Source organism: Phyllobates terribilis, unplaced genomic scaffold, assembly GCF_046119375.1.
Source record: "Phyllobates terribilis strain yellow unplaced genomic scaffold, ASM4611937v1 Scaffold_12__6_contigs__length_324123572, whole genome shotgun sequence".
Classification (NCBI taxonomy): Eukaryota; Metazoa; Chordata; class Amphibia; order Anura; family Dendrobatidae; genus Phyllobates; species Phyllobates terribilis.
In genome coordinates, this window is record NW_027362772.1 from 139,697,937 (window position 1) to 139,721,349 (window position 23,413).

Genomic DNA, 23,413 nt, shown 5'->3' on the forward strand with positions numbered 1-23,413 from the left:
TACTATTATGCATAATGCGATCGCGCCCGCACACAGGGAGTGCGGGGCAACAACCGCCAGGTGTCAGCTGATTGTCACAGCTGACACCCAGTGCTATGTGCAGGGAGCGGTCCCGCACCGCTCCTGGAACATTAACCCCCGCAATGCTGCGATCGAATTCGATCGCAGCATTGCAGGGGCAAGGGGGGAGGTAAGCGTCGGTACTCACCTCCTCTCCGGCATTCAGCGATATCTTCGGCGGCTCCCGGATGTTGTCATGTTGACCCAATGTTGCCATGACAACATCTGGGTCACCAGGAGGCAGGAAGTTACTTTGGTCATGCGCAGTGCATGACCAAAGTAACTGTGCAGCGCTGACAGGATGCATGGCATAGGGAGCTGCTGCTCTCCACGCTATACAGCCGATCAGGCTGCAAAAAGTGAAAGTCCCATAGTGGGACAATGTGTAACAGTAAAAAAAAAGTGTAATAAAGTGAAAAAAAAAATTGCAAAAATATAAAAAAAGTGAAAAAAAATAATCCCCAAAAATAAAAATATATTGTACCATTAATATTTATTTATTATGAAAAAAATAAATAAATCAATAAATGTACACATATTAGGTAACCCTTTTAGTGAACTCGGTAAAAAAAATAAACAAAAGACGAGGCAAAAAACGATGCTATATCATCATACAGCCAAACAAAAAAATGGAATAACACGTGATTAAAAAGACGAATGTAAATAAAAATGGTACCACTGAAAACATCATCTTGTCCTGCAAAAAACAAGCCATGAAACAGCTTCAGCATCTGAAAAATAAAAAAGTTACAGCTCTCAGAATAAAGTGATACAAAATAATTATTTTTACTAGAAAAATGACCCTCACCGCCGTGGTCCTGGTCCAGCATCTTCCTGCTCCCCTGCTGCTGTGGCGCGCACTGCCCGCAGCTTCCTGGGCACTGTGCTTAGGGCGCGCGTGCACTCCCTCCCTCTTAAAGGGGCCGCGCGCGCCGTCCTATAGAGTCCCCGGCCAATGGCCGGAGGATCTCTCCTATATAAGGCACCTCCTCCAAAATGGAGGTGCCTGTGCAAGGTTGTTGTTCTGTGTGCTAACACTTGCTTTAGCCCTCAGGTTCTACTGCCTGTCAGTCCAGCCCGCCAGACTGTCTAACAGTCCAGCCCGCCTTTCTGTCTACAGTTCAGCCTGCCAGTCTGTCTAACAGTTCTGCCTGCCAGCCTGCCTACCTGGAGCTCCTGCCAGTCATCTACCATGCCCGCCAGCCTGCTTACCTGGAGCACCTGTCTGTTACCTGTTGTGCCTGCCAGCCAGCCTACCTGGAGCACCTGCCTGTAACCTGTCATGCTCGCCAGCCTGTCCTCCCGGAGCACTTGCCAGTTATCTGCCGTGCCCGCCTGCTTGCCTACCCAGAGCACCTGTCTCTGCCAGTTGCCTGCCGTTCCTGCCTGCTTGCCTACCCAGAGCACCTGTCTGGCTATCTGCCGTACCAGCCTGGTTATCTACCCGGACTACCTGTCAGCCTTCCTGCCGTGCTCATCCGCTGTACCGGTCAGCTCCTGTCATCTGACTCATGAGAGTCACCTGCTTTCACACAAGGTCGGTCCCAGAGTGGCACCTGGTCCACCTGTCCGGTCCCTTCCTGTTCACGGAGTCGACTGAGCCACCGTCTGACCTGGGTCTGTCCGAGTAGGCACTTAGTTACATCCCTCTGGTCCCTCCTTGCACCGCAGCACAGAGGTTCCACCACCCGGACCCGTAACAGTCACACAGAGCTCCCACTTCTGAACCCTGATGTGCACCCAAACAGTGTATTTTCCCCACAAATTGTACAACAGTTTTTAGGTTCCATTTTCTCCTCTTACTCTTGTGAAAATAAAAAAATTGGGGCTAAATTTTTGGAAAAAGTTAGATTTTTTTATTTTTACGTCTCAATGTTATAAACTTCTGTGAAGCACCTGGGGGTTAAGGGTGCTCACCACACATCTAGATAAGTTCCCTGAGGGGTCTAGTTTCCAAAATGGTGTCACTTGTGGGGTTTTTTCACTGTTTAGGCACATCAGGGGTTCTCCAAAAGGAACATGGTGTCCACTAATTATTCAAGCAAATTTTACATTCAAAAGTTAAAAATGGCGACCCTTCCCTTTTGAGTCCGGCCATGTGCCCAAAATTCTCCCCACATATGGGGTATCTGCATGCTCAGGGGAAATTGCACAACGGTTTTTGGGGCCCATTTTTCTTCCCCATTCCAAAAATTCCTGTGAAACACCTGAAGGGTTAATAAACTTCTTGAATGTGGTTTTGAGCAACGTGACAGGGTGTGACTTCCAATGTAATTCTGATTGACCGCTGGCCCCCCCCAAGTCAGGCAGCGGGAATCTGACTGTCAATCAGAATGACTTCAGAAGTCGACAGAGCAAAGCGGAAACGCCTCTGCTCTGTAGACATAACATCAGCAGAGGTTTTAGAATCCTGGCAGGAGCGATCTGTGACCCCTCCATGAAGGGGAATAACGGCATCGGGAAAAACAGGCAGGTAAGTTGGAATTACCTGCCTGTTAGTGCTTAGCCACATTTTTTGTTTTATATATAGTCCCGGATATATCCTGTAATATAAAACTGTTCAGATATCGTTGGCACCAAAATCACAGTATACCAGTGTTTTTACTGTATATGCATTGTTCCGGTATAAGAAATCTGTGTTATCAGAAATCTAACCATTCCAGGTTCAAGTGTCTCAAGCGGAATAAAAAAATTGTATTTAAAAAAACTTTTCCCCCATTAAAAATAATAGAAATAAATTTTAAAATTAAGAAAAACAAACATATTTGGTATTACTGTGTTCGTAAAAATCTGTTCTATCAAAATATAACTTTTGTGACGAAAAATAATTAAAATGCCAGAACCCTGGGTTTTTGGTTACTTCAGTAGTGCAAAAATGCAATAAAAAGTGATTAAAACATTGTATCTACTCCAAACTGGTATTTATAAAAAAGCTCACCACCTAAAAAACAAGTCCTCATAGAGCTCCATTGACAGAAAAATTTAAATCTTGTGGCCTTGGAAAATGACACATATTTAATTTTTCTCCATTAAATGAAAAAAAAACCTATATATGATTGGTATTGACCGTAATTGTACTGACCTGTAGAATAATGTTGACCAATCTTTTTTACCATACAATAAAAGCCATAAAATAAAAATAAAAATCAGTTGCGGAATTGCATTTTTTTGCGCAATTTCATCTCAATTGGAATTTTCATTCTCATTTTCCAGTACATTGAATAGTAAAATGAATCGTGTCATACAAAATTACAACTCGTAAAAAAAGAATAACTTGGATGAAAAACTAAAAAAATCTATTTTTCTTTTCACTATCTGTTCTAAATGTAATCTGCATCTAGCAGTTGAGAGCCTGAAAAAAGACACAGGTTACAGGATATGAGGACAAATTTCCCTCTCTGCTCCTGCTCTCTTATCCTTTAAACTACATGCAAACATAACGGAGGCAAGGTAACAGGGTAGTGTCAACTATAGTGCCTGCTGGAAAATGAGGGAAAGGTAATTCCAGCACCCATAGTTCGGGCAGAATGTTGAGGCCAAAAAATTAGCCATTCAAAAAGAGTAAATGACAAGAATAAGACATAAGAATGGGCACACTGTCTGGACATATTGTACAATTATTTGCATCAAACAAAGTGATAGCAGTTTTAGCTTGCTTTAGCTATACTGTACAAAGGATAATTTTTTGACTTTAAATATATTAACCCTTTCGCAACCCTGGGATTTTCCATTTTTGCATTTTCGATTTTTGCTCCCCTTGTTCCCAGAGCCATAGCGTTTTTATTTTTTGGTCAACATGGCCGTATGAGGGCTTATTTTTTGTGGGATGAGTTGTGCTTTTGAACGACGTTGCTGGTTTTACCATATCGTGTACAGGAAAATGGGAAAAAAATTCCAAGTGCTGTGAAATTGCAAAAAAAGTGCAATACCACAGATGTTTTTTTTTTTTTTTTTTATTCTCCAAGTCATTACGAGTTCGTAGATACTAAACATGTATAGGTTCTTTTTTATTTAAGTGGTGAAAAAAAATTCCAAAGTTTGCTAAAAAAAAAAAAAAATGGCGCCATTTTCCAAGACCCATAGTGTCTCCATTTTTAGGGATCTGGGGCCAGATGAAGGCTTATTTTTTGCTCGCTGAGCTGAAGTTTTTACTGATACCATTGTGGGGTAGATCCGATGTTTTGATTTTCTATTGCACTGTTGCGGCGACCAAAAACATAATTCTGGCGTTAAGAATTTTTTTCTCGTTACACCGTTTACCGATCGGATTAATTCTTTTTTTATATTGATAGATCGGGCGATTCTGAACTCGGCGATACCAAATATGTGTGATTTTTTTAATTATTTTTTTGAATGGGGCGAAAGGGGGGTGATTTAAACTTTTATATTTTTTTAATTTTGTTTATATTTTTAAAAACATTTTTTTTCACTTTTTGCTTTCTTCTATAGTCTCCATAGGAGACTAGAAGCAGCACTTGTCTGATCACCTCTGCTACATAGAGGTGATGAGCAGATCACCTCTATGTAGCAGAAATGCTCCTGTGCTATGAGCGCCAACCACTAGGTGGCGCTTATAGCGATCAGCTCATGACAACCACTGGAGTCTGCTGCGAACCCAGGGTTGTCATGCCCACGCATCGGTGACCCGCGATCACGTGACGGGGTCACCGAAGGGCAGGGTAAGTGACGCGCTTCCGGCGTGGCGATGTTAAATGCCGCTGTCAGAGATTGACAGCGGCATATAACATATTAACAGCCGCAGGTGGATCGTGATTCCACCTGCGGGTGTTGTGGGCACATGTCAGCTGTAGTAATCAGCTGACATGTGCCGGGTTCAGTGTGGGCTCAACGCCGGAGCCCGCGCTGAACAGGGGGGTGACAGCCTGGTGCGTACTAATACGCCACAGGCTGTAAAGGGGTTAAGTAGCATAAATTCTACTGAGCTTCTTCAAATTTTTTGCCAATAGTTAAAAAAAATTCCAACTTAAATCTTCTCCTGTGCAATAGACAAACAGGTGTAAATGTGAATGAAAGCATTAGTGTTCTCTGTATAAACAATTGTTTTACTTCTTTATTATGTTTGTGCCCCAGTAAGGTGCTTAGTTCAGATTAATTGTATCTATCTAACCAGAAGATATAAAAACAATGGTGTATGTAAAGATGCTCTTTTCTGAAAATATCCTGTTGCTTAAGTTATGATACTTAAGAAAAAATAGCAGCGGAAGTCTTTATTTCTCCATTCTTTGCAGGTGTGCTATCTGCCCAGAGGTTTAATGGGCCATTTCAGCAGTAATTGCTCACAAGAAGCAGGTTACAATTTTATTTCCTATTAAGAAGTCTGAGACAAATGGGAAAGGGAAGATAATACAGTGTACAGGGCTAAAAAGAGTAAAACGTAGAACTGGAAAACTGAAAACAAGCATTTTACATATCATACCTCATTCAGAGACGTCCATGGACTACAAAAAGGAGAAACGGTTCAAAAAACTCTATTCTCATTTGAGTAGAGGTGATGAGTAATACAGTATTGTACACTACGCATCGAGTGAAACATTCAGAGCAAGAATATATATTACACTGTAATTCAAGAGACCTCTATTAAAATAAATAATGTAGATTTATTAAATAAAAATGTCACTTTATATAAATAAATACAGTAGAATAGGGGAAAAAAAGAAAAGTGAAAACCGTAATAATGATAGTATGGAAGATGTCTATGAACTATGTTACATTGGACAATATAAAACATTAGACACTGAGACATTTAAAAATTTGAAAAATAATTGAAATCCATGAGAAGCTCCAGTGTATATGTTGAGCCCTCCCCTTTTAACAATGTGCCTATATAAATAATAATTGCTAACCCATTAATTGTTTGAAAAAAAACGCAAATATGCAAATCTACTGTAATAAAAATATAATTGTGTCTTTAGCGTTTTATAGAAAATAAAATCATAGTTGCATTTTATCAAATCTTTGAGTTCCATAATTATATATATATATATATATATATATATATATATATATATATATATACACTGCTCAAAAAAATAAAGGGAACACTCAAATAACACATCCTATATCTGAATGAATGAAATGTTCTCAATGAATACTTTGTTCTGTACAAAGTTGAATGTGCTGACAACAAAATCACACAAAAATCAACAATGGAAATCAAATTTATTAACCAATGGAGGCCTGGATTTGGAGTCATCCTCAAAATTAAAGTGGAAAAACACACTACAGGCTGATCCAACTTTGATGTAATGTCCTTAAAACAAGTCAAAATGAGGCTGAGTATTGTGTGTGGCCTCCACGTGCCTGTATGACCTCCCTACAATGCCTGGGCATGCTCCTGATGAGGCTGCGGATGGTCTCCTGTGGTATCTCCTCCCAGACCTGGACTAAAGCATCCATCAACTACTGGACAGTCTGTGGTGCAGCGTGACATTGGTGGATGGAGTGAGACATGGTGTCCCAGATGTGCTCAATCGGATTCAGGTCTGGGGAACGAGCTGGCCAGTCCATAGCTTCAATGCCTTCATCTTACAGGAACTGCTGACACACACCAGCCATATGAGGTCTAGCATTGTCGTGCATTAGGAGGAACCCAGGGCCAACAGCACCAGCATATGGTCTCACAAGGGGTCTGAGGATCTCATCTCGGTACCTAATGGCAGTCAGGCTACCTCTGGCGAGCACATGGAGGGCTGTGCGGTCCTCCAAAGAAATGTCACCCCACACCATTACTGACCCACTGCCAAACCGGTCATGCTGAAGGATGTTGCAGGCAGCAGATCGCTCTCCACAGCATCTCCAGACTCTGTCACGTCTGTCACATGTGCTCAGTGCGAACCTGCTTTCATCTGTGAAGAGCACAGGGCACCAGTGGCAACTTTGCCAATCCTGGTGTTCTGTGGCAAATGCCAAGCGTCCTGCACGGTGTTGGGCTGTGAGCACAACCCCCATCTGTGGACCTCGGGTCTTCATACCACCCTCATGGAGTTGGTTTCTAACCATTTGTGCAGACACATGCACATTTGTGGCCTGCTTGAGGTCATTTTTTGCAGGGCTCTGGCAGTGCTCTTCCTGTTCCTCCTTGCAAAAAGGCAGAGGTAGCGGTCCTGCTGCTGGGTTGTTGCCCTCCTACGGCCCCCTCCACGTCTCCTGGTATACTGGCCTGTCTCCTGGTAGCGCCTCCAGCCTCTGGACACTACGCTGACAGACACAGCAAACCTTCTTGCCACAGCTCGCATTGATGTGCCATCCTGGATGAGCTGCACTACCTGAGCAAATTCTGTGGGTTGTAGAGTCCGTCTCATGCTACCACGAGTGTGAAAGCACAACCAACATTCAAAAGTGACCAAAACATCAGCCAGAAAGCATTGGTACTGAAATGTGGTCTGTGGTCCCCACCTGCAGAACCACTCCTTTATTGAGGATGTCTTGATAATTGCCAATAATTTCCATCTATTGTCTATTCCATTTGCACAACAGCATGTGAAATTGATTGTCAATCAATGTTGCTTCCTAAGTGGACAGTTTGATTTCACGGAAGCTTAACTTACTTCGAGTTATATTCTGTTGTTTAAGTGTTCCCTTTATTTTTTTGAGCAGTGTATATATATATGGTATTGCTGCATTTGATAAATATAACTGAATAATTTACAGGGTACTTTTTTTTCTAATTAGCCATAATAAAAAATAAACATTTTGATCTAAATCTATTTTTTATTGTCACAAATGTAATTTTTCACTTTCACACAGCTAAATGGTAAAGAAAGAGATAAAACACCTTTTGGACAAAAATGCTCATTTCATCCCTAAATGAATTCCCTAAAGGGAGTAGTTTTCTTAATGGGGTCATTTTAAGTGTTTTCTGCTGCTCTGGCATGTCAGAGGTTGTGAGAGTGCCATCCATAAACAATACCTGCCAAATTTGCGCTCCAAAAGCCAAATAATGTTCCTTCCCTTCTAAGACCTACCATGTGTTCACACAATAGTTTTTGACCATGTAGGAACAGCAAACTTGGGAGAAATTGCTTTACAAATTGTATGGCCCAATTTTTCCTATTAATCCTTGTGAAAATAAAAAATATGGGGCTAGAACATCATTTTAGTGGAAAATGGCTTCCTTTTTCATTTACGCATCCCAATATTACAAACTATTTTTCTTCGCACTTGTAGGTCAAAAATGGTCACTGCATACCAAGATGAATTCGCTAGGAGGTGTAGTTTCCCAAATAAGATCAAGTGTGAATGGTTTCTGCTGTTTCCTCCATTGGTTCTGCATATGCAACATGACGTTCAAAAGTCAAATTGCACACCTTCTCTTGCATCTCATGCAGTAAAAAGTAGATTCCAACCACATAAAGGATATTCAACATTCAGTTGACATTGTGTGACAATTTTTGGGTTCATTTTCTCTCATTACAGTTTGTAAATAGGACAAATTTGAGGCTAAAGCAACATTTTTGTTGAAAGAATTAAATTTTTGAAATTTTTCATTTGTTTTCATTTCACTTTGCATTAATTCCTGTGAAGCACCTGACGGACTAACAATCTTTTTAAATGTGGTATTGAAGACATCGAGGGATGCAGCTTATAAAATGGTACCACTTTTGGAGATATTCTGAAATATAGGCCCTTCAAAATAACATCAAATTTAAATAGATCTGTTAGAAAGTAGATTTTATAAATTTTGTGGAAAAAAAAGAAAACATGTTGCTAAGCTTTTAACGTTTTTAACACCCTAAAACAATGTTTGAAAAATCATGCTGTGACATTTGCATTGGTGCCTGCCCTTCCTGTCTCTGTTTCTGTCATTGAGCATTACTGCACTCTCATTTTGGGTAGTGCATGCAACAACTTTAGTTCTGTATACTCTGAGTTTTGTGGTTCTGTCAAGGCTGGGAGCAATGAAGGTAACTACTGCCAGTGTTTGCTCCTTGCTGTGTAGTTTAGGCAGTGGTGCAAGCTATTTAAGCTCATGAAATCCTACTGTCCATTGCCAGTTATAATTTCACTAGCTTTCGTAAACTTCTGAGTGCTTCTTCTTGAATTCTCAGTGGATTTTTCTCTTGCCTTACACTTTTATCTGGACACATACATACTACTTTTGACCCAGACACTGGACCATTCTTTCTGCCAGCCTGCACCACTGGACAGCAGCTGACTCTATGGCTCTAACCCAGATAGCCTCTGTGTTGGTCTAGATCCCTTTTCAGTGGTTAAAGTGAGAAGGCTATGGCAACCCAGCAACCCATGGGATCTGGTAAACAGAATGGCTTGCACTAAGCAAAACCATGTTATCCATTTTAGAGATGCCAGGAGACCACTGATACACCCAGATACCACATAACTTACCACATGTCTATTTGTTATAAGAACATAAAAATTAAAAGTTTGAAATTTTTACAGAACTTTTGCCAAATTTCAAATATTTTCATGAATAATCTCATCAATCTAAATTTACCATTATCATGACGTATAAAATCTTGAGAAAGCAGTTTCTTAGAACCACTGGGATTGAAAAAAGCATTCCAAAGTTATTACCCCATAAAGTGACAGGTCAGAATTAAAAATTAGGGCTTTGCTCTGTCAGGAAAGTGAAACTTAGCTTTGGAAGTAAGTGGTTATTTCATGCCAAAAAGTCTCTCCAAAAATTTCATACATGTCTTGAGTGAAAATTATGACATATTTTACACATTCCTACACAAGGTTTGTGTGTGTGATGTTAGACTGGGAGTGGCTTAAAATTTTACATCATGCATCAAAATTGCACACATTTTTGCTGTAAAGTTTGCCAACCAAGAGGTGGCAAAACGTAAAGTGTTTGCCATGTCAAGTAAGTTGCTCCAAATTTATTACACAGCATGAGACACTAAATTTGGCACATCCTGGTTTTTCTTTAAATTTTCTATGTTTTAAGATGCATTAATCAATTTATCCAAGTGTTTTACTCTAAAACAATGTGACGATCCTGAGAAGTAAAAATTTTATAAAGAGCCAAGCACAGACAGAAGGGTGCACTGGGCAACTTCAAACTAACTTCTCCCAGCCCTTCTAGACCTGTCTATCAAGCCAAACCGAACAATGAGACACTGGAAGGAAGCCACTTGATTGTTGCTTCTTCATGTGTCGATTCCTTTTAAAACTTTGACCATGATTAAGCAAACCATTTTCCCTGGAATCCTAGTGTAAACTGGTTTGAAATGTGGCAATATTTTTGAGCTGTTACGACAATTTACGTTCTACACCATATCCAGCATCTTTTTACAAAGTGGACGGAGCACAGCAATGACAGGAGATTGCAGAGCGCAATCAAGAAAATCATCATAATTTAAGTCACAAAAGTAACATTAATTATGACGGAAATATACTGCTGTCCCTGGCAGCTAAAGCGCACCTTACCTTTCATCAAGACTGGTACAAAACGCCAGTATTGATGAATTTCAAGAGGTTGTCCACTACTTTAGCATTAATGACCTATTCTTAGGATAGGTCTTTAATGTCTGATCTGTCAGGGTCCGACACCTGGCACCGCCGCTGATCAGCAATTCTCGGCGTAGATGGCGATGGCCAAAAATTCATACTTGCAGAGCTGGTCGTCTTCTTATGGTGGCCATGGCTGGGAACTACACATCCGCCTCTTATCAGACATTGATGACCAATCCTAAGGATAGGTCATCAATGCTAGAGTAGTGGACAACTTCTTTCATTCTATGTTTGTTCTTTTCAGAAACACTGCAACATTTCAGACTAAACCATGGTTCTTTGTAATTAGGGAGCCTGGTGGTGTTTCATGCTGTCAGTGATTAGGACAGCATGAATCCTTTGACAAGAGTAATAATGATATGTTTTCCTGAGTATTACAATGAACATGGTAGTTAAAGTAAATATTTAGTGGCCACATCATGCTGGAATCAATGCCCCATGTCTAGCATAACAATAATCAATAGAGAGACAATTGCTTTCATTGGAAAAGCAGACAGGATGCTGTCGTATTTCAGACTTCTTCTCGCCAACAGAGATTTCTCTTTGTTAACAGAGTGTTGAAAAATAAAAAAAAAAATAAAAAAGCTTTGAGTTTCTTTTGCCTGTCTTCGGGGTATCAATGATGAGAACTCCTTGGATGTATCCTCTTTAGGTTGCAGGTAATGATTTTACATGTGCACATTGTTTGTAGCAACCATTTACAAAAGTGGCATTCACAAGCTGTATTAGAAAGCCCTAAGGGTTCCTTAAGGTATTTTCTTACATTTTTCTTATATAAGTTTTGACAATTCTATTTCTTTGTAATTCTATGAAACAACACAAAAAATCCGACGCATTTCATTTCATCTTTTACCTGCATCTGAACACACATTTCTATTCTTTATTGAAATCATAAATTAGTTTTTGGCTGTAAGTGAACTTTTAAGTACTTATCTGTGTACTAGTTCAATTCATAGCCTTCTTTGCAGGTGCAGAGGGCGATTCAGGTCTTAAGGTCCATGACTAGAGGAGGTACTAGCTCTTCAATCAGTAATCACTAGTGATAAGCGAGCGTGCTCGGATAAGGGGTCATCCGAGCATGCTAGGGTGCTAACCGATTATCTTCGGCATGCTCGAAAAATAGGTTTGAGTCACCACATCTGCATATCGCGTGTCTGTTTGACAGCTGCAACACATGCATAGATTGCCTAACAAACAGGCAATCCATACATGTGTTGCGGCTGTCGAACAGACACATGTCATGCCGCTGCGGTGACCCAAACCTGTTTTTCAAACATGCCGAAGATACTCGGATAGCACCCGAGCATGAACGGATAACCCTTTAGCTGAGCACACTCGCTCATCACTAGATTTCACTAATATTGCATGCAAAAAATATAATTGATAAGTGTTGTTCATCTGCAACTTGTCAATCCAATTTAGGTGTTTTATGGCTCTAGTGATCGGCAAGGAGCCCATGACCTTCAGGATATTTTCACTTTGAGGGATGTGCCATACATTCTAGAATGCTCCCTGCTTCTTCCTCACTAATATGCTTGCTAGAAGAAAATGAGGTTAATTATGGCCTGTGTTTGGCAGTACTACTGCCCGAGCGGCTGGTACTAGTGGATAGGGTGTTCCTCATTCTACTGCTACCGACTCTCATATTTCTATCTGTGGTATTGTTGTCTTTTCTTTTTCACTACCCCCTCCATTGCCATTGCAACAATTGCTTTTACTATACATTTTGTATAACACTATAATGAATTTTTGACACTCTTTTCAACTCCAATTATTCAATCCTTGCCAAATGTGATATAACAAGAAATTCTAGCTAGGTAGTTACATGAACAGAAAGCAAAATGTGTCTGTTATTCGCAGAATTGGTGTGGCATGTATGGTTGTCAAATTGAACTAGTAAAACAAGTGTGCAAAAGCAGATATGCACAGTTGAATGCCTACATTTATTTTTATGTTTTTGTAATAAAATTCAACCCATTTCCCAAAAATGATGAAATAATAAATGCTAGGTGGGTACAAGTCTAAAAAGCCATCAGCTGCCACAAGTCACTGTACTAGTGCAACATGTATGAATGTAAAATTTGACTAGTAAAAGAGACATACAGCATACATGTTGGGTACACAGTCGAGGTTAAATGTCTGCATCTAGGACATTTTGGGAATTTTGTATTTTTAAAGCAATTATTGCCCCCCTTAAAAAAAGGAGTACACAAGACATTTTTCTGTGCCTTGCTGCTGGTTTCTAGTCCATTTAAGAATGAAGAAAAAATGTGTAATTGTAATTCAAATGCAGAAGGACAGATGCCAGTTAGACCATATCACTGATTAATCACACTGAGTCTTGCACCTCTGCTATCTTTTCCTACTCCTATCAAGTGAATCTTTGTACTATTCGCTGACTACTACACTCATCCCAAAATCACTGCTTCTCTCTTGACAATTTTAAACATATTTGCATTGTAATGTAGCTAAAGGCCTGACATTTTTTTAAATATGAATTAGGCACAGTAATTAGTGTTGAGCGAGCATGCTCGACACTGCTTGGTACTCGTCCGAGCATCTCACTACTCAGGATGTTCGGTGAGCACCGAGCATTTCCGGGTTACTCGGGCGCGTTTGGCGCTCTACACAGAGCCAATAAACATGCAGGGATTGCCAGCCAGTCACTGTAATGCCGCAGCCATGTTGCTTGTGGGCATTACAGTGATTGGCTGGCCCCACAGCGTCACCTCGAGTATTTAAAACCGGGCTCCGCCATCTTGGACACAGTCGCTCCAGATCAGACAGTGTAGGGTCAGTGCTGCAGAGCTAGGGAGAGATTTATACTGCAAAATAGTTAATGTAGGGTCTCTAAAGCCTGCCAGATCAAACAAACAGTCCTTCTCAGGACTAATATCCATCCCAGATATCAGGCAGGCAGGCAGGCAGTATAGGAGATGCAGTGGTTATACCAGCAAACACTGCATTACAGTCCTGTGTGCTCCTGTTGGTCAAATTGCTAGACTTATCTCCCGGTCTCAGGGGCCAAGAAAAATCCTTTTTTTTCATCTAAATCCTGTATTTTTTTTTCCCTCAGTCAGACTGTACAAATACGCGTCTTATTAACCTTTTGGTATTTCCCTCCCCCCCAAAAAAAAAATTGAGTGCGTCTGTGACTGTTCAGACAGCAATATATCTGTTTAAAAGAGTCTGGTGTAGGCTAGATAACTAGAACTGTGGTTTTGCAGTTCCACGGTTCAATTCTCTGTATTATCCTGCTTTTGGCATTTTTTCCATAAAAAAAAACTGTAATAGTGTCTCCCTGACTGTTCAGATACAAATATATCTGTTTAAAAGAGTCTGGTGTAGGTCAAATAACTAGAACTGTGGTTTTGCAGTTCCACGGGTCAAATCTCTGTATTATCCTGCTTTTTGCATTTTTTCCGTAAAAAAAAAAAGCAATAGTGTCTCCCTGACTGTTCAGACACCAATATATCTGTTTAAAAGAGTCTGGTGTAGGCCAGACAACTAGAACTGTGGTTTTGCATCTCCATGGTTCAATTCTCTGTATTATCCTGCTTTTGGCTTTTTTCTGTAAAAAAAAACTGTAATAGTGTCTCCCTGACTGTTCAGATACAAATATATCTGTTTAAAAGAGTCTGGTGTAGGCGAGATAACTACAACTGTGGTTTTGCAGTTCCACAGATCAAATCTCTGTGTTATCCTTCTTTTGGCATTTTTTCCGTTAAAAAAAAAAAAAGTAATAGTGTCTCCCTGACTTTTCAGACACCAATATATCTGTTTAAAAGAGTCTGGTGTAGGCCAGATAACTAGAACTGTGGTTTTGCAGTTCCACGGGTCAAATCTCTGCATTATCCTCCTTTAGGCATTTTTTCCATAAAAAAAAAAGTAATAGTGTCTCCCTGACTGTTCAGACACCAATATATCTGTTTAAAGTAGTCTGGTGTAGGCCAGATAACTAGAACTGTGATTTTGCAGTTCCACGGGTCAAATCTCTGTATTATCCTGCTTTTGGCATTTTTTCCGTTAAAAAAAAAAAGTAATAGTGTCTCCCTGACTGTTCAAACACCAATATATCTGTTTAAAAGAGTTTGGAGTAGGCCAGATAACTACAACTGTGGTTTTGCAGCTCCACAGTTCAATTCTCTGTATTATGCTGCCTTTGGCATTTTTTCCGTAAAAAAAACCTGTAATAGTGTCTCCCTGACTGTTCAGATACAAAAATATCTGTTTAAAAGAGTCTGGTGTAGGCGAGATAACTAGAACTGTGGTTTTCCAGTTCCACGGATCAAATCTCTGTATTATCCTGCTTTTGGCATTTTTTCCGTAAAAAAAAATAAGTAATAGTGTCTCCCTGACTGTTCAGACGCAAATATATCTGTTTAAAAGAGTCTGGTGCAGGCCAGATAACTAGAACTGTGGTTTTGCAGTTCCACGGTTCAAATCTCTGTATTATCATGCTTTTGGCATTTTTTCCATAAAAAAAAACTGTAATAGTGTCACCCTGATTGTTCAGACACAAATATATCTATTTAAAAGAGTCTGGTGTAGGCCAGATTACAAGAACTGTGGTTTTGCAGTTCCACGGGTCAAATCTCTGTATTATCCTGCTTTTGGCATTTTTTCCGTAAAAAAAAATAAGTAATAGTGTCTCCCTGACTGTTCAGACGCAAATATATCTGTTTAAAAGAGTCTGGTGTAGGCCAGATTACAAGAACTGTGGTTTTGCAGTTCCACGGGTCAAATCTCTGTATTATCCTGCTTTTGGCATTTTTTCCGTAAAAAAACAGTAATAGTGTCTCCCTGACTGCTCAGACACCAAAATATCTGTTTAATATAGTCTGGTGTAGGCCAGATAACTAGAAGAACTGTGGTTTTGCAGTTCCACGGTTCAAGTCGCGTGGCAAGGGACGTGGAACTGGACGTTCTGGTGATGGTGCGTGTAGAGGACAGGGCCGTGGCCAAGGTGAAAATGTGCTACAACCAAAAGCCACATCTTCTCGCTCCCACTTCTTGACTGAATTACTAGGGAAGCACACTACAACACCAGTACTGCGAACTGATCAGTGTGAACAGGTTATTAAATGGATAGCAGATAATACTTCCATTTACCTGGGCACCACCACCTCCAGTCTGTCTTCCACACGGTAAAGTTTTAGTAGCCGTGAGTCTCAGCCACAAACTCCTCCTCACCCTGATGCTCCTTCCTCCCACCATGCCGAGTGTCGTCAGACAGCAACTGATCCCACAGTTGGACACTGTGAAGAGCTGTTAACTGGTCCATTTCCATATTTGTGCCCCTCGCCTGCTCCGCTTCAAGCGGTGGAAGAGGTGATCCCGTGTAGCGATGCCCAAATATTTGAACAGCCACGGCCACAGGAAGTCGACGCTGGCAATTTGTCACAAAAGGTGGACGATGACGAGACACAATTGCCACGAAGTGAGGAAGAGGATCGTGGTGCTCAAGTGGAAGAGGAGGAGGTGGTGGACGATCTAGTAACTGACCCAACGTGGCAGGAGGACAAGCAGAGCGAGGTCAAAAGCACACAGGTGGAGGCAGAGTACGCCAACAGGGAGGAAGAAGCAGTGTGGTGGCCGCACACAGAAGGAGGGAAACAGTACCCCATAACACCAACACGAGGGATGCTGCCAGTACAACAGGTAGGTCTTCCAGAGTCTGGAATTTTTTTAAAGACTTTGCTGATAGCCCCAAAAAGGCCATTTGTACCACCTGCCATGCCAGCATCAGCAGGGGTGACAAAACTACCAGCCTGACCACCACCAGCATGATCAGGCACATGTCAGCAAAGCACCCGACTTTGTGGGGCGATCCCCAGGGTCCACGACCAGTGTCAGCGAGTGTCACCACTGCTTCTTCCACTATTGTGCGTGTAATAGAAACCCCTGTTGTGCGTGCAAGGCAATCCCCTGTCAATACTGCATGCAAAGATGCCCCCTCCTCTCAGTCTTCAGTTGTTATGGCAGTTTCTCAAGAAACAGCATCAACATCCACGTACACGTCCCACCACAGCGTTCAATTGTCCTTATCCCAAGCGCAAATTCACAGCCAACGCCCCACAGGCCACAGTCCTAAATTCGCACATTTCACGACTACTTGCGTTGGAAATGCTGCCTTTTAGGCTGTTGGAGATGGAATCCTTCCGCAACCTTATGGCGGTGGCTGTCCCTCGGTACTCGGTCCCCAGCCGACACTATTTTGCTCGGTGTTCCATCCCCGCACTACACAAGCACGTGTCCCAAATCATCTACAGTGCCCTCAACAACGCAGTTACTGGGAGAGTCCACCTGACAACGGACACGTGGAGTAGTGCTTGTGGCCAGGGACAGTACATCTTCCTGACGGCACACTGGGTAAACATAGTGGAAGCCGGGACCCAGTCGGACCTTGGGATGGAACACATCCTGCCCACACCGAGGATTGCGGGCCCTATGTAAGTCAGAGTTGCCCCAACAGTTTACAGCTCCTGTGCCTCAACCTCCTCCTCCTCCTCATGTTCAGCCTCTATCTCAGATATCACCACATCAGTTACAAGCTGGAAGCACTGAAGTACTGCCTCAGCCTAGCGGCAACAGGCTGTGCTGAAACTCATAAGCTTAGGTGATAAATCTCACACTGCTTGTGAGTTGTGGACAGCTGTGAAAGAGCAGGCAGATCTGAGGCTGAGACTGCTGAACCTACACCCAGGCATGGTCGTGTGTGACAATGGCCGTAACCTGGTGGCGGCTCTGAGGCGAGGCGAGATCACACACGTACCATGCCTGGCTCATGTGCTTAACCTCGTGGTTCAGCGGTTTCTTAAATCGTACCCCGAGTTGCCAAATCTGCTCGTCAAAGTACGCCGCCTGTCAGCTCATTTTCGGAAGTCAGCTACAGCTTCCGCTGCCCTTGCTGTTTTGCAGCAGCGTTTGCAGCTTCTGGCACACAGACTGGTGTGTGATGTCCCCACACGTTGGAACTCTACCCTCCACATGTTGCAAAGGATTTGTGAGCAGAAGAGAGCAGTTGTGGAGTACCAGCTGCAACAAGGCCGTCAATATTCAGGTCAGACTCCACACATAAGACTTCAGGAGTGGATCTGGATGTTTGACATATGTAACATCCTGACAAACTTTGAGGAGTCCACTAAGATGGTGAGTGGCGATGACGCCATCATTAACATCAGCATCCCACTTGTCTATCTTTTGCAACGCTCTCTGCAGAGAATTAAAGAGGAGGCATTGCAGCCAGAGAATGATGAGATGGATCAAGAAGCCGTAGCGGGCGATTACACACAGCCCAGCCTCATCTCATCCCAACATGCATTGGGGGACAATGAGGGAGAGGAAGAGGAGGAGGAAGAACAGGAGATGGTATCATGCACTGTAGACGGTAGTACCTGTACAACTGTCATACAGTCGCTTCAGCGTGGGTGGCCTGAGGACAGGGGGGAGGAGGAGGAGGAGAAGGAGGAGGAGAGCATGGTCAGTCGTCATCTTGGTGAGGACACGGAAGTCTTGCCCGTTACCAGTCTGGCATGCATGGCTGACTTTATGTTACGCTGCCTTAACCGTGACCCTCGCGTAGTCAAAATGTTGGGTGACAGTCATTACTGATTGGTGACACTTTTAGACCCCCGCTACAAGGAGAACTTTCAGTCTCTTATTCCTGAGGTGGAGAGGTCTACAAAAATGGGGCAGTACCAGAAAGCACTTGCTGCAGTACTGTTAAAAAAATTCCCATCTGAACACGCTAGCGGCAGAGGTCACAGTTCGTTGACCAACCATGGCATACAGGCGAGAGAGACGCAACTCCAATCCAGCAGAAAAAGGGGAACACTGTCAACATTCTGGGACAGTTTTCTGAGACCCGCCCAGCTTACAGCCCATGAGGCACGGGGTACTCTCAAAAGGAGTGGAAAGTTTCAAAAGACGGTAAGGGAGTACCTTGCTGACCGTACCAGCGTCCTCCGTGATTCCTCTGTGCCTTTTAATTATTGGATATCCAAGCTGGACACTTGGAATGAACTCGCTCTGTACGCCTTGGAGGTCCTGGCATGCCCTGCGCTAACGTGTTATCAGAGCGTGTTTTTAGTGCCGCTGGGAGAATTATAACTGATAAGCGCACTCGCCTGTCAACTGACAATGCTGACAAGCTGACCCTTAGCAAAATGAACAAGGACTGGATTGGGCCAGACTTCTCACCACCAAATGACAGCGGAGTAACATAAAGTCATTTCCACTGTGTTATTTCGGGAGGTGTATTCCCATGCACCGCTTCACACCCACACATGCATATACGCTTCCTCATTTCGGCTGTTTTTTGCTCTTCTCCTTATCCTCAGCCTCCACCACCACTATAGCACCAGGGTGACCGTGGTCCATGTTGCCAGCATTGCAAGTTCCTCCGTCCTAATTTTTGGCAGCTTTTGCTTGGGAGGCATAGGCAAAGACTATGGGAGACCCACTCCCCAATAATGGGAATAATGTTTTTAATATGCTGTACTGCATGGCTCTTGTAAGGGGCATTAAAACCATCTTGATAATCTACTGTGACCTCCACCACTCTTCCAAGGGGCATTAAAACCGTCTTGTTAAGCTACTGCGACCTCCACCACTTTTCCAAGGGGCATTAAAACTGTCTTGTTTAGCTACTGCAACCTCCAACACTTTTCCAAGTGGCATTAAAACCGTCTTGTTAAACTACTGCGACCTCCACGTCTCTTCCAAGGGGCATTAAAACCGTCTTGTTAAGCTACTGCGACCGCCACCACTTTTCCAAGGGTCATTAAAACCGTCTTGTTAAACCACTCTGACCTCCACGTCTCTTCTAAGGGGCATTAAAACTGTCTTGTTAAGCTAATGTGACCTCCATCTCTCTGCCAAGAGACATTAAAACCGTCTTGTTAAGCTACTGCGACCTCCATGTCTCTTCCAAAAGGCTTTAAAACCATATTGTTAAGCTACTGCGACCTCCACCACTTTTCCAAGGGGCATTAAAACCGTCTTGTTAAGCTACTGCAACCTCCACCACTTTTCCAAGGGGCATTAAAACCGTCTTGTTAAGCTACTGCGACCTCCACGTCTCTTCCAAGGGGCATTAAATCCGTCTTGTTAAGCTACTGCGACCTCCACCACTTTTCCAAGGGTCATTAAAACCATCTTGTTAAACCACTCTGACCTCCACGTCTCTTCCAAGGAGCATTAAAACCGTCTTGTTAAGGTACTGCGACCTCCACCACTTCTCCAAGGGGCATTGAAATGTTGTTTTTAATTACCTCTAACCTCCACGACTCTTCCAACGGGCATTGCATTTCCTCCTAATTTTAGTCAGCTTTTGCTTTTTCAATGCATAGGCGAACACTAAGGGGGACCCACTACCCAATAATGGGTAGAACGTTTTTAGTATGCTGTAATCCACATCTGTTTCAAGGGGCATTGCAGTTCTTCATAATTTTTGAAAAGCCTTCCATTCACTGCTTAGGCCAACAGTGTACAGGAGACCCAGTTGCTATAAATGCAAAAACCGTTTAGTTAAGGCCCTCTGACCTCCATATGACTTCCAAGGGGCATTGGAGTGCCTTGAAATTTTTGGTAGGCATTGCACTCACTGTATGCCCTATAACTGTGTAGCCAAACCGCTCCGTTTGGTACAGAAACATATCCTACAAGACATGTGTGGTTGACTGGCCTGATATTGATGTGAATGGTCCCTGTTCCTCCTGCTCTTTCTTCTTTGCCACAACTTCATCCATCATTCATCACCTGAAGCTTTGTTTTAATGGGAGTCATAGAACTGGGATAGTAGCAGGAAACATCCAGCAATCCTCGGAAGAGGTAGGATATGCGCCAAAACGCTGACCACCTCAGGCCTAGCCGCTACTACATACATGCGCTTGCATTCCAAGGAACAGAAAACTAAGGAGATGGATGGCCTCATGATCATTAATCATTTACTCGTTGTGTAGGAGGCCGACCACTGCTGCTGTCTACCTTCTGAACTTTGTGTTGAAGCCTGATTGACCCAGGACCCGCAATCCTCTATGTCTGGAGGACATGTTGCATCCCAGTGTCCAACTGTGTCCCGGCTTTCACAATATTAACCAAGCGTGAAGGCTTCAGTCAGATGGACAATCCCTGGCCACATTCACTTGTCCACGTGTTTGTGGTTAGGCTGTCCTTAAAATAGGGGCAGCAGGGGACCGTTTATGGACACCCTGCCGCCCCCAGGCGCCTGGGGACCGTGTGTGGGCACCAGGCTGCGGGGCGGCTGGGGACCGAGTATGGACACCCGGCCGCCCCCCGGCGGCTCGGGACCGAGTGTGGACACCCGGCCGCCGGGCGGCTGGGTACCGAGTATGGACTCCCGGCCACCTTGGTTGCTGGAGACCAAGCGTGGACACCAGGCCACCGGGCAGCTGCGGACTGAGTATGGATACCAGGCCACCGACGCAGCCATGACTTGGTGGCCGGCGTCTGCCTCCACATGCCTAAAAGGCCCAATTTCAAGTGCAAGCAAGCAGTATGGTATTGCAGCCTGGGGGTGGGTGGGTGGCAGGCTGCATACTTGCGCTTGCATTCCAAGGAATGAGGGAGGTACAATTGAACACTGCCCTGGGACAAGGACTTGCACGGGGATAGTTGCAAGTCTGCATCTTCTGATGCGGCAAGGATCACTTCTGATGGGCACACTTTTAGGCAGTGACCTGGGTGTCAGAGATGCTTCCAGGGGTCTTCCCCATGCTGTTCCCATGTCTTTTCAGCACTCTATTCATGTGTCACACAGCACATGGCCAGATAAGATTGTAAAATGTTAAAATGACATTTCCCGGTGAATGCATTTGTCACGGTTGAAAGCAATACAAAAGTGCAAAAGCGCATAAAAAATGCTACTTGTGAACATAGCCCAAGGTGTGAAGGAGTATTTTTGTTTTTGGTTTTTTATTTTACCTTATACACAAGTCTTTACCCTGGAAAGGAAGCTCCTTAACATATTTTACATGAAAACCGTTTCAGTTTCGTTTTTGAACGTTTTATTGTGAGCCCGAAAAAGTGGCTTAATACCTTTGACCATGTTGTTTACAGCAGTGACCTGGGGGTCAGAAATGCTTCCTGCGGTGATGCCCATGCTGTCCCCATGTCTTTTGAGCACTGTCACTATCGTTTTGGGCACTTTTTATACAGACTGCCGGGGGTGCCGCCGCAAAAATGCTCGGGTCTCCCATAGACTAACATTGGGCTTGTTGCCCGAGTATCACGGTGAGCTCGGCCTGAGCTTCGAGCACCTGAGCATTTTAGCGCTCGCTCAACACTAACCGTAATCCCTCCAGCTACAATAGTCTTATGTGAAAAATGTTTAAAACGTTGTTCTCACTTACTATATTTGAGAGAGAACTGCTCCCCAGCTTCCTGACTTCCTTTTTGCCAAAGGTGATCCATTGGTCCAAACTGCGTGCGTTCTGCTGATATAACAATGTTGGAGGAGCAAAATTGTAAAAACCCACTAAGCTACATCACTAAGCATGAAATGGGACAGAGGTTACCACCTAATATAGATAAAGAATAATGTGAACACAGTCCTTGGATTCTAAGTATGGCGTAGCATGGTGGCTCAGTGGTTAGTATTGTAATCTTTCAAGCACTGATATCCCGCAAGCGGGTAAAAAGTCATGGCGATATGTCATCACAATGTGCACCGTGACCTTGTGCAGTACCATTCTGGGCCTCATCAGAGATGGAAGTCCCTAGCTAGCATGAGTTCATGATTTCATCTTCTGATTTCCGTGCTATTGGCGTCAATCAGAAAATTAACTGAGGGCCAGACGGATGACAGTAAGGAGCTGAGGTTCTGTAGAGGTGAATGGTAAGGTAAGTATTATTCTTTATTTTTTAACCTTTTGCTGGCCTTTGACTGTTCAGAGAAATGGCAGCTAGTGGCCAGCATTTTGCTGAATCAGCACAAAAGAAAGTTACAAATATACATATTTTGGTCGAATGCGAGTTTTTGTAAAATTTGAGTAGCATTCAATTCCACTCAAATATATCCATCTCTACTACAGGCAATTACACGCTCTTGGCATACCTATGTACAGTATGGCATGTACTATTGCAGTGTTAGATTACAGTCCTTTATACACTGTGTAGTGAAGTAAGCCAACCTCAAATCATTGCAGATCTTTCAAACTCATTGTAAATGTGACAATAGTTTCTTCCAATTGTAATCATTTTAAGACCTAGTCATTCTTTATATTAAGAGAAGAGGAGTGAGGTGGTAATACAATTTCCGATTTGAGAAAGACGCCAAGCTGTGTAAAGAGAGATTGCAGAGTACTTATAATTTCTACAATGACTTCATCTCACACTTATGGCAAAAACTATTGTCTTTGGAACAGGGTCAGGATTGTATTTTAGATTCTCGGGAAGACGTGCACCTGCCAGTACATCATCTGCTCAGTTTGAAGTCATCTTGTGTGAGGTCTCATTTCTTCCCACTCATTTCACACGTACAAGAGGTTCTTTGGCATTCTCTCTGTTTCTTTTTTCTTTTATGCTGGCACAGCATTGTACTGAGGTTCACTAAACCAACCACCAGGCTTTTAATTTAACATGGAAAACATATAATGGCATTTAGCATGGTCAGAACATTACCATACCAGATACAATGATTATGTTAACAACATAAAGAACAAAAAGACCCATCTCCAAAGGTGTAACTGATATTGTGCCATTGCTGCGATTAAAAAAAATAGGAATTAAATTACCTTCCACATGTAGATCTTGCTGCACAAATTATGGAGCTTACATCCAAATTCTATGAGACATAATTTAGAACAATTATCTGCTCAGTAGCCTCGTTCCA

The 23,413-nt window shown here is 42.8% G+C and overlaps 1 protein-coding gene across 1 annotated transcript in view; it reads left to right on the forward strand.

The window, feature by feature from the left end:
- The window catches only part of GRIN2D (glutamate ionotropic receptor NMDA type subunit 2D), a 1,421,508-nt gene that overhangs the window by 558,190 nt on the left and 839,905 nt on the right, over positions 1-23,413 (forward strand). The window lies entirely within an intron of this gene.